Genomic DNA, 9,272 nt, shown 5'->3' with positions numbered 1-9,272 from the left:
AGTGATGCTCGAGCGTCAAACACAATAAGTTGTTCCGCTTGAACGCAAGAAGTGACACTCTAGCACAGAATGCACACTTCTAGTAGTTTTGTAGACAACAGACCAACGCTCGAACGCAAAAAATGCTGCTCGAACTGAGACTGCTCAAGCGCAAAAATCACCGCTCGAGTAAAGAATAAACTCTCCCAATAGTTTTGCAGACCTGCAAAAGTACTGAGAGTTCACAAAACCCGCTCGAGCGTAAGAAGTGCCGCTCGAGCGGAGAAGTAAAATTCTGGGCAACAAAAGTTTGAAAACTAAGCAACCAACCTGTTCCAAACACAACCATTACAATCCAATAATGTAACAACCCTCATACTGTTTACCGACTTATGACTGATTGATTACCGATAACCATCGATTATCGTTAAACTGAATTGATTATGACTGATAATTGAACTGATTAAAGTACTGAACTGACTGACTGAAATTGGAAACCGAATTGATTGAGTATATGTTAGTTAAATTGCATTCTATCTGTTTGACTGTATGATTATCTGTTCATGCTTATATGTTTAAACTGCTAATTGAAGGCCTTATCGGCGGCCGAAATAGAAACCGATTGATGTTCCATGACCCTCGTAATTAATGTGATTTTATGGTGTATTTACCTGAAAACTGATTGGGTATGATTAAATTAGATTAAATTAAGCTAATTAAAGAGTTGGACTTAATTACCGAACTGCCACCCTTAGTGGCCCACTCAATACACACACTTGAGCCTTATGTACACACTTGTAGAACATTTCATCAGCCATTTCTTCTTGTTCTAGCCGACCTTAGAGAGAGAGAGACTTGAGGAGTTGATTTCATCTCAATTTTGCTTGTGAATTGTTTGGAAATTGAAGAAATTGTTGAAGAGATTGCATGGTTGAGCTCCTTTCTTGAACTACAAGACTTAAGGTAGCTCCATTGTCTTCTTGTTCATGTTTTGAGTTGATTGTTGCATGGTCCATGTTAGATTGTAGAGCTAAGTCATGAATTGGGTCATTAATGGTGAATTGAAGCTCAATCTTTGCATGCATGTTTGAATTAATGAGTTTTGAGTTGAATTCATGGTATAATGGTGCATGCATGTTCATAATTTTGTGGTACCCCATGAGTTAATCTTGTTTTTGAAGGTTTAAGCTCTTTTGAAACAGCATTAAAGCTTTGAAAATGATTTAAGATCATGCATGTTGCATGTTCATATTGTTCTTGGAAAATGGTTTGAAATTGGGTTTAAATATGGTTTTAATTGACTCACCTTTGGGGCTTGAATTCATAAATTGAGCTTTGAAACTTGTTATACATTGAATTTAGTTATGTTTTCCAGAATTTGGGCCCAAGAGGTCGAGTTTGGAGTGGTAGAATGTTTGGTTTGAGCTTGGGAGGCAAATCTGGAAATTCCAGATTTGGCTTCCTCGCTCGAGCGAAGGGTTCCCCGCTCGAGCGAGCACCTTTGTCCAGGGCTCCGCTCGAGCGACTATCGAGCGACCATCGCGCGCAAAATCACAGCATCCAGTATTTTTACTGTTTCGACAGACCGCTCGAGCGAAGGATTCCTCGCTTGAGCGAAGCCTTTGATTTTGGACTTCCGCTCGAGCGAAGAAAGTCTCGCTCGAGCGAGGCTCCTATTTTCAGCAAAGTTTGCAAAATGTTTTCTAAATGTATTTTTGCATCCTCATCCCATCCTAGGCATTCTTAGGCCTAGTTTAAGACATCTTGATGAGGATATCGTTGTAGAACACACCAAGGCAAATTAGGGATTAAGTTATGATATTTCCCAACTGTGTAGCTTAGCGTGTTCAACCTGTGAACTATGTAGGGTTGGCGACTGGGGAGACACGCTCTAGCATACCGTAGCCCAAACTCTGTGAGTAACAATTGTGTAAAGATATGTTCAACTGATATCTTTTGAATACCGAACTGAACTGTTTACTGAACTGGTATTACTGAATGAATGTATGTCCTTTATTTCTGAACTGTACTGTGGCATCCTTAGTACCTACTGTTTACTGTTACTGTTACTGTTACAGAGATCTCTGTCGGTTCCCTCGTGGAGCCACTACTGTTTACTGACTGATGGCCATCATTACTGTTCGGTCTTTTAAGACCTACTGTTACTGTTATGCTAATGGATGTACCACATATGACTGTTTACTGTATTGAACAACTGAAATACTGATTGAATTGAACTGTTTTCATTACCGTAAGGACATTCATTCTAAACCTCTTTACGCATTATGTTATTCACTGGGCTTTAGCTCACTGTTTATATATATATGTAGGTGCTCAGCCACCAGATCGGAGCTAGGAGCGTGGGTTAGACTCCAGTTTTGTCAAGCCAGCCTTTGTGCCTCACTGCGAGGTTCCGAGTTGCCATGCTATGGCTTTGGGGTGTTTTGTTTGTTTTCCCCCGTCTGTCTCCATACTGTTTGGATTACTGTATAGATTGTCAGTTGCTAACTGTACTGTTATCAAGGGATTAGGTTCCTGTACTGTGTGACTGTAAATTTTGTATAGACTGTACTGTTTGTATATGTATGAATGCATGAAAAATCTTTTTGGCATACAGACTGTCACAGCTCATTGGACATTGTTTAATTACTGTATTGGCTTCCGCCAGGCCCTGTACTCTGTTTTACTGTATTACTGTTAAGCAGGCCTTCGGTAATCTCGGATTACTGGCCGGTTACGGTGCTAAACCCATAGGGCCGGGTTTGGGTTGTGACAAATAACCAAACTCAAGGAAGTATGAGGGGAAAAAGACACGAACAACACTACGAAATCACGAAACTCGAGTCCAAGATACAAAAGGGTCTGGTTAAAACCGGAATCGTTATAAGCTGTGTTTAGAACCATGTAGGGTGGTTCTATTATTTGTATAACAAGGGCCCTTTACGTTATTTATTAGTCGTGTGCCATTCTTGTAAGGGTTACACCCTTGTGTATGATGTAAGCCTCAAGGCGTTTAATTTGATTTTATAACATTTGTGCATGTTTTTGTTACGGAACATCCATTTGACTTAGATGTTGCATCTAGGAATGTATAAAATCGGATAAACACATATATTGTATGCCTATATTATATTCTTTTGCATGAGAATTGTTATTTACTGTTCATTATTGGGTGGTTTACTCATGTACGTCGGATCGTGTAAATCCGGGGCGTGACAAGCTCTTGCTCCAAGTTCTTCCAAGTTATTGCCTTGGTAGAGGCATATCATCAGCACCTGAAATGTTTTTCTCACGTAGGGTGAGCCAAAGCCCAGTAGGAATAATCCAACATCATATATGAATCTTAACAAAGCTATAAGGTGAATGCATATACAATGCTCGTGCCAAAACATTTTTATATCTCTTTCCAAAACTATGCAATGCCATAATAATATCATAAATCATTTCATTTGGAATAAAAAGATAGGGCTGTGAATCATACTTTGGGAATTTCAAAACAATACAACCTTTCTTTGAAATTTTGTCTAGAGGAAACCGTAAATCGGGACCCATGTAAGTGTAGGCTATACAAGCACTAGTATTACTATTTCACGAAAATTTCGTCTACGGGATTGACACCCATGTATACGCGCAGTGCTTAGGACTTTCACCGTGGACACTCAGGCCAACTTGTTTCAACGAGACAACACATTTTTCTCAGATTCACCATTTTTTCTTAAATTCGATAATCGTTTCCAATGTATAAAAGTGAGATAATGCTTGATGTAAATGAATGAGAAAATAGTTTCAATTTACCTAGATCTCATACAATTTCTACAACAATCATAGCTATCCTCCACCGATAGCCCAAAAAATATATTTCTAAATAGATAAACAATTATCAATAAAGATAAACTCTTCAAATTTTCAAGAGGTGAGTGATAATACATATCTAACTCTACCATGCTCATCAACATCAATCCAATTTCACAATTTCAATATCAACCTCATAAATTACATAAAATCAACACTTGAGGAACTTAGGGAAAAATCCATTTTCTTTCCAAAATCAATCCCAAATGTCAAAATCAACCATCCATTCCCAACTCAATATTATTTTTCATATCAAAATCATTTTCAAGGATTCATTTGAAAAACCCCTCTTTTGATTTTTACCAAAAACCCTAGATTTGTTCCAAATCTTCCAAAATAGCAATATTGTTTATAAATAACAAATAACTAAGTTAAAACTTATAAAAAGTGTGGAAAGTATCCCTACCTCAAGTTTTAGAGAGAGAGAGAGAGAGAGAGAGAGAGAGAGTTGAAAACTCGAAGACGTCAAAAACCAACTTTGCTCTAATTAAAACGAAGCCCTCGTTGAGCTCTGTCTTTTTAACAAAGGGACAAAGGTGAAAAGATCTACGGATCTAGGTGTATCTGAGTGAAACAGATGAGTTTTAGAGAGAGAGTGAGAGAAAATAGGGCTCTGTTTGGTAGAGCTCTGGAACGTTAGTTCTAGAGCTTGATTTGAACATAGTGTTTGTTTACGATTTTCGAAAATTAATTCCACACTCACTTTTGAAAACGCGGTTGAAGGTGGGAAAATTTGGACTAACCGGCCGTCCCATCGGATGTCCCACCCGTCGTCCGACCAGTTAACCGAAACAGTGCAATTTTTTTTTTTTTTTTTGCAATTGACACATGTTAATTTTTATATATTCAATAAAAAATATTTTCTGAATTTTTAAATTTTTTTATGAGTTTTAATAGAATTGTGAGTTGTGTGTTTGGTTATGAGTTGTAAGTTTTTGTATCAAATATCATATGTCACATCAAAAATTTCCCACTCAATTCAAAACTCTTTTCAAAACTCATTCACTAAACAAATTTTCGATACTCAAATCATAATTACAAAACTCACAAACTCAAAATACAACTCTATTCTCAAATCATATTTAGAAAACTCTACCAAACGCAACTTAGGGCTTTCAAATATTTAGTGAAAGAGAGAGATGAAAAAGTGATGTAAAAAGTGACTTTCACGGACTGATATATGAGCAGACCGCTCGAGCGCAAGAAGTGTTGCTCGAGCCTCCAGACATAAAAGATATGACCGCTCGAGCGAAAAAAGTTGTCACTCAAGCGTAAAATACAAATTCTCAGTAGTTTTACAAACAAAAGACCAACGCTTAAACACAATAAGAACCGCTCGAGCGCAAAAAAGCTTAGCTCGAGTGTAGAATAGCACTTCCCAATACTTTTGCAGACCTCCAAAAGTACTGAGAGTTCACAAAGACCGCTCGAACGCAAGAAGTGATACTCGAGCGAAGAAACAAAATTCTATGCAACAACAGTTTGAAAAACAAGCTACCAACCTGTTTCAAACGCAACCAACACAACCCAATAGCTAAACTCAAGGAGAAATAGTAGGAAACAAAACAAGAACAACTGTATAAGGAAATGAAACCTGGATCCAAAACGTCAAATGTGTTGAGTCTAAACCAGAATCGCTATACAAAAAATTACCAAAGTACTTAAAAAATTCGGCAACGGGGTGAACCCCTATAGACCCCCTCCCCTTGAGGAAGACCCTCTCAAATCCCTATTAGATTCAAAGTAGTGAACAATACTTATCAGGGTTGATATACCTAGTCGTTGTTAACCTAATTTGTATCAAAGAAAGTAAAATAAAAAATTCAAACCATTATGAAGTTAAGATTTTATTAACAAGTGTGCCCTAAAAAATATTTGTTCAAAGTTTAAAAGGTTTGTATATTATTAATAGTGGAAATAGATTTTATTTGGTTAACTTCCCATCTAGATTGTGTTGTTGGGTTTCATCACATTAACTTGACTTTAAATTATTGAATGATCTATTCTTAAAATTATAATTATTCTTTATTTTTTATAACAAATTTGATATGATCATGCGATTACAGTTATTCAACCAATTTAATTTTTGCATGTGAAAAGTGCATTTAATGTGAATGTTTTGGATCGTTGAGGTCAATTTGTTAATGAGCCCACCAAATTCCAACAGTAGGCAGCCAACTGAAGATAATCTTATCTTCTTTCATATATATATATATATATATATATTAGTAGTTGACCTGCGCAATGCATGTATTATTTTTTTTAAAAAAAAAATATTTGAAAATACAATGTGTATTATAAAAGAATAATTTTAGTTTTAATTTATTAAAGTGTAATTTTAATTATTTATTCTGATAATATTGGCGCTATTGTTCCATAAAATTGCTACTTGAATACTTATATATATTACTTTTAGTTAAATTATTTGTGTATTTTGATAATTTTAGTCCTATTATATTATAAACCTGTAATTATCATATAATATATTCATTTGAAAAATAAAATTATGTAGAAATAGAAATTATATAAAATTTATTTAAAAAATTAAATATAAATATGTTGTAATTAGATTATTATATAATGATTTTATATGATATATATTAAATTATAATATTGTAAAGTAAACATTCTTAATTAAATTAAAATATCAACTATATAAAAGAAATTTAACAACGACTAACTAAGAAAGAATCACATAACAACATCTAAACCCAAAATAATAATAATAATAATGAAAACATTCAAACAATAGATGCATCTTAAGAAGTAAATCCAAACTTTAGAAATTTAACGAGAGTATTATTGTTGTGTATGTTTTTTCTTTTGTGAGTTGTGATTATATAAAATAATGTAGAAAATGAAGTATAATTTCATATATATAATCATTATAAAATTTAAACGATAAATTCATAATATAGAATTAGTATTGGCTATACAATAATGCATGGGAAAATAAGAAAAAAAAGGGGGACAATTTAGCATTAAAAAAATCTTAATACCCTTGTGGTTTTTTGATTTTTTAGGTCAGATCACCTTTATATTCTTTTGTATATTTTTTCAAAACAAATTCAAAAAAGTTAAATTTCCAAAACAAGTCTAAGCCTTTCATTTGTAGCAAAACAATAAAGCTAATGGTTCAAAATTTATATTTAAAATTTTATGAGAAAGATTATTTGTTATTTAAATTTAACTCTTGTATAATAAAATCTACACTTAAAATGAATTTTAGTTATATATTAATTTTTTTTAGCGTCGAGAAGATTATAAAAATGCGACAGTCATGATTAATTTGGTTCAGACTTATGCATTGCCAAGGTAAATATTGACCAACTTCACAGAACAAAAATACATTATGGTTATGGGAGAATAAAATTTAAGAATTGCAAGAAGTATAAATTGCAAACCTGAAGATCCTCGGGGAGTGCCTCTAAGACTACAAGCGTGAAACAACGAGGGACAAACCTTCCTGGAAAAGGTTTAATATGATCATAAATTCCAAGTTATATAGATTATTTCAATTTATCATGAAAAAATATATGGAAAATAAATATTTATCAAATAGAGTTTATGTAAAATAGGTAAAGTTAGTATAATTTAAATTAGATTTAGATTTGTGTAGAACTGTATATGTAATTAAGAAAATACTTGCTAACGTGACTCTCTTAGAAAAAAATAAGCTCTTATAATGTACCACCTAAGCATGACAAAAATATTATTTTTAATAATATATATATATATATATATATACTTGTCATAAAAATAAACTATTTAAATTTTTTTAATTAATACCATTAAGACACTAGTTAACAAAATTTATAAAAAGATTTATGCGATTATTAAAAAAAGTTAATGAATAATGAATCTACCCACATGGGTGAAGTGAGTAAAAAAAAAAAAAAACAACCAATATGTTTGGTTTCAATCTTTTGTTTTTCATATTTTTTTATTTTTAGTGAATATTTTTAAAATTTTAAGTAATTTTTTTACTTTTTTAGATGCACTATTTAAAAAGTAAAATATTTGTGAAAAAATATTTTAAAAGATTAATAAATATACAAAAATATGAAAAATATACTGAATTTTATATATATTTTTATATTTTTGGTATTTAGCGAATTTTTTAAAAAAAAATTCATAAAAATTATTTTTTAAGTGTATTTATGTTAGGTGTGTCTAAAAATTAAAAAAATATTGAAAATATTAAAAAATTTAGTGAAAATAAAATATATAAAAAATAAAAAAATAAAATTTTTTGAAAAGTAAATTTTAGAAACCAAAACAAAGCAGATAAGGCTTTGGACGGATTGAGTGGTATTAGCTTTGCTTTATAGGCAGACAATGCGCATCCATCCCTGGTTTCCCCACTTTTCCTTTTTGGTTTTCTCGCAAGCCAATCCACTACTGCCTTTCTCTCTCACTTTTTCTCTCCCTTCCTTCCCTCTATCAGTAATCGATAATATTAGACATTAGGAATGAAAAAATATTATGAAAAACTTTCATGTAAATTTTTCACCCTCAAATTGATTTTTAGTGTTTTATTATTTATCATGTAATTATTTTTAAATTAGTTTCATAAATTTTTTTATAATATTTATTTCATGATGTGTAGTATTGCTCAATAACATTTATATACAATTTTTATTGAGAATGATATGATTAGTTATAGTTTTTTTTTATCAGTGTTGCTACACGCACTAATTGTCATACTAATTAGTATACCAATATATATTATGACATTTTCACTGTAAAATTATGGACTCCACCTATTATACAAATTACAAAGATACAAAACTTTTAAAATTATGTCACATCATTTATTAATACACTAATTGATTGGTGCATATAGTTTTATTTTTTTTATTTCAAAATTAAAGGATTTCTTTTTAAAAAATTTTATGATCAGGTGTCCAGATCAACTTATGCGTATTTCGACTAATTTCACGGTCAAGTAAATCTCGAATAGAATCCACAAACGTAACTCCCAAAAATTAGTAACATCATATATATATATATATATATATTATTAAAAATAGTATTTTTCGCAAGTTTAGGTGACATATTATAAATGCTTACTTCTTTCTAAGAGAGTCATGTCAGCATGTATTTTTTAATCACATATAAGTTTTACATAAACTCAAACTTAATTTAAATTATACTAACTTTATGTATTTTATATGGACTCTATTTGACAAATATTTTTTTTATATATTTCTCATGGTAAATTGAGATAATTCACAAATCCAATATAAATTTTGCTTTTCACTCTTAATTCTTTCAACGGTATTAAAAAAAATTTAATGCTAAATGGACTTTTTTTTCTTTTTTTTCATATCCAATATCAATTTTATATTATTCTATATTATTGATTTGTGGAATTTTATACTAATTATATATATGAAATTATACTTCATTTCTTACATTATTTTATACAATCACAACTC

The sequence above is a fragment of the Camellia sinensis genome, chromosome 14 (genome assembly GCF_055761805.1).
Source record: "Camellia sinensis isolate YWXY chromosome 14, ASM5576180v1, whole genome shotgun sequence".
In the NCBI taxonomy this organism is placed as follows: Eukaryota; Viridiplantae; Streptophyta; class Magnoliopsida; order Ericales; family Theaceae; genus Camellia; species Camellia sinensis.
The sequence above is the reverse complement of the archived record's forward strand: the minus strand, read 5'-3'. Positions refer to the sequence as shown.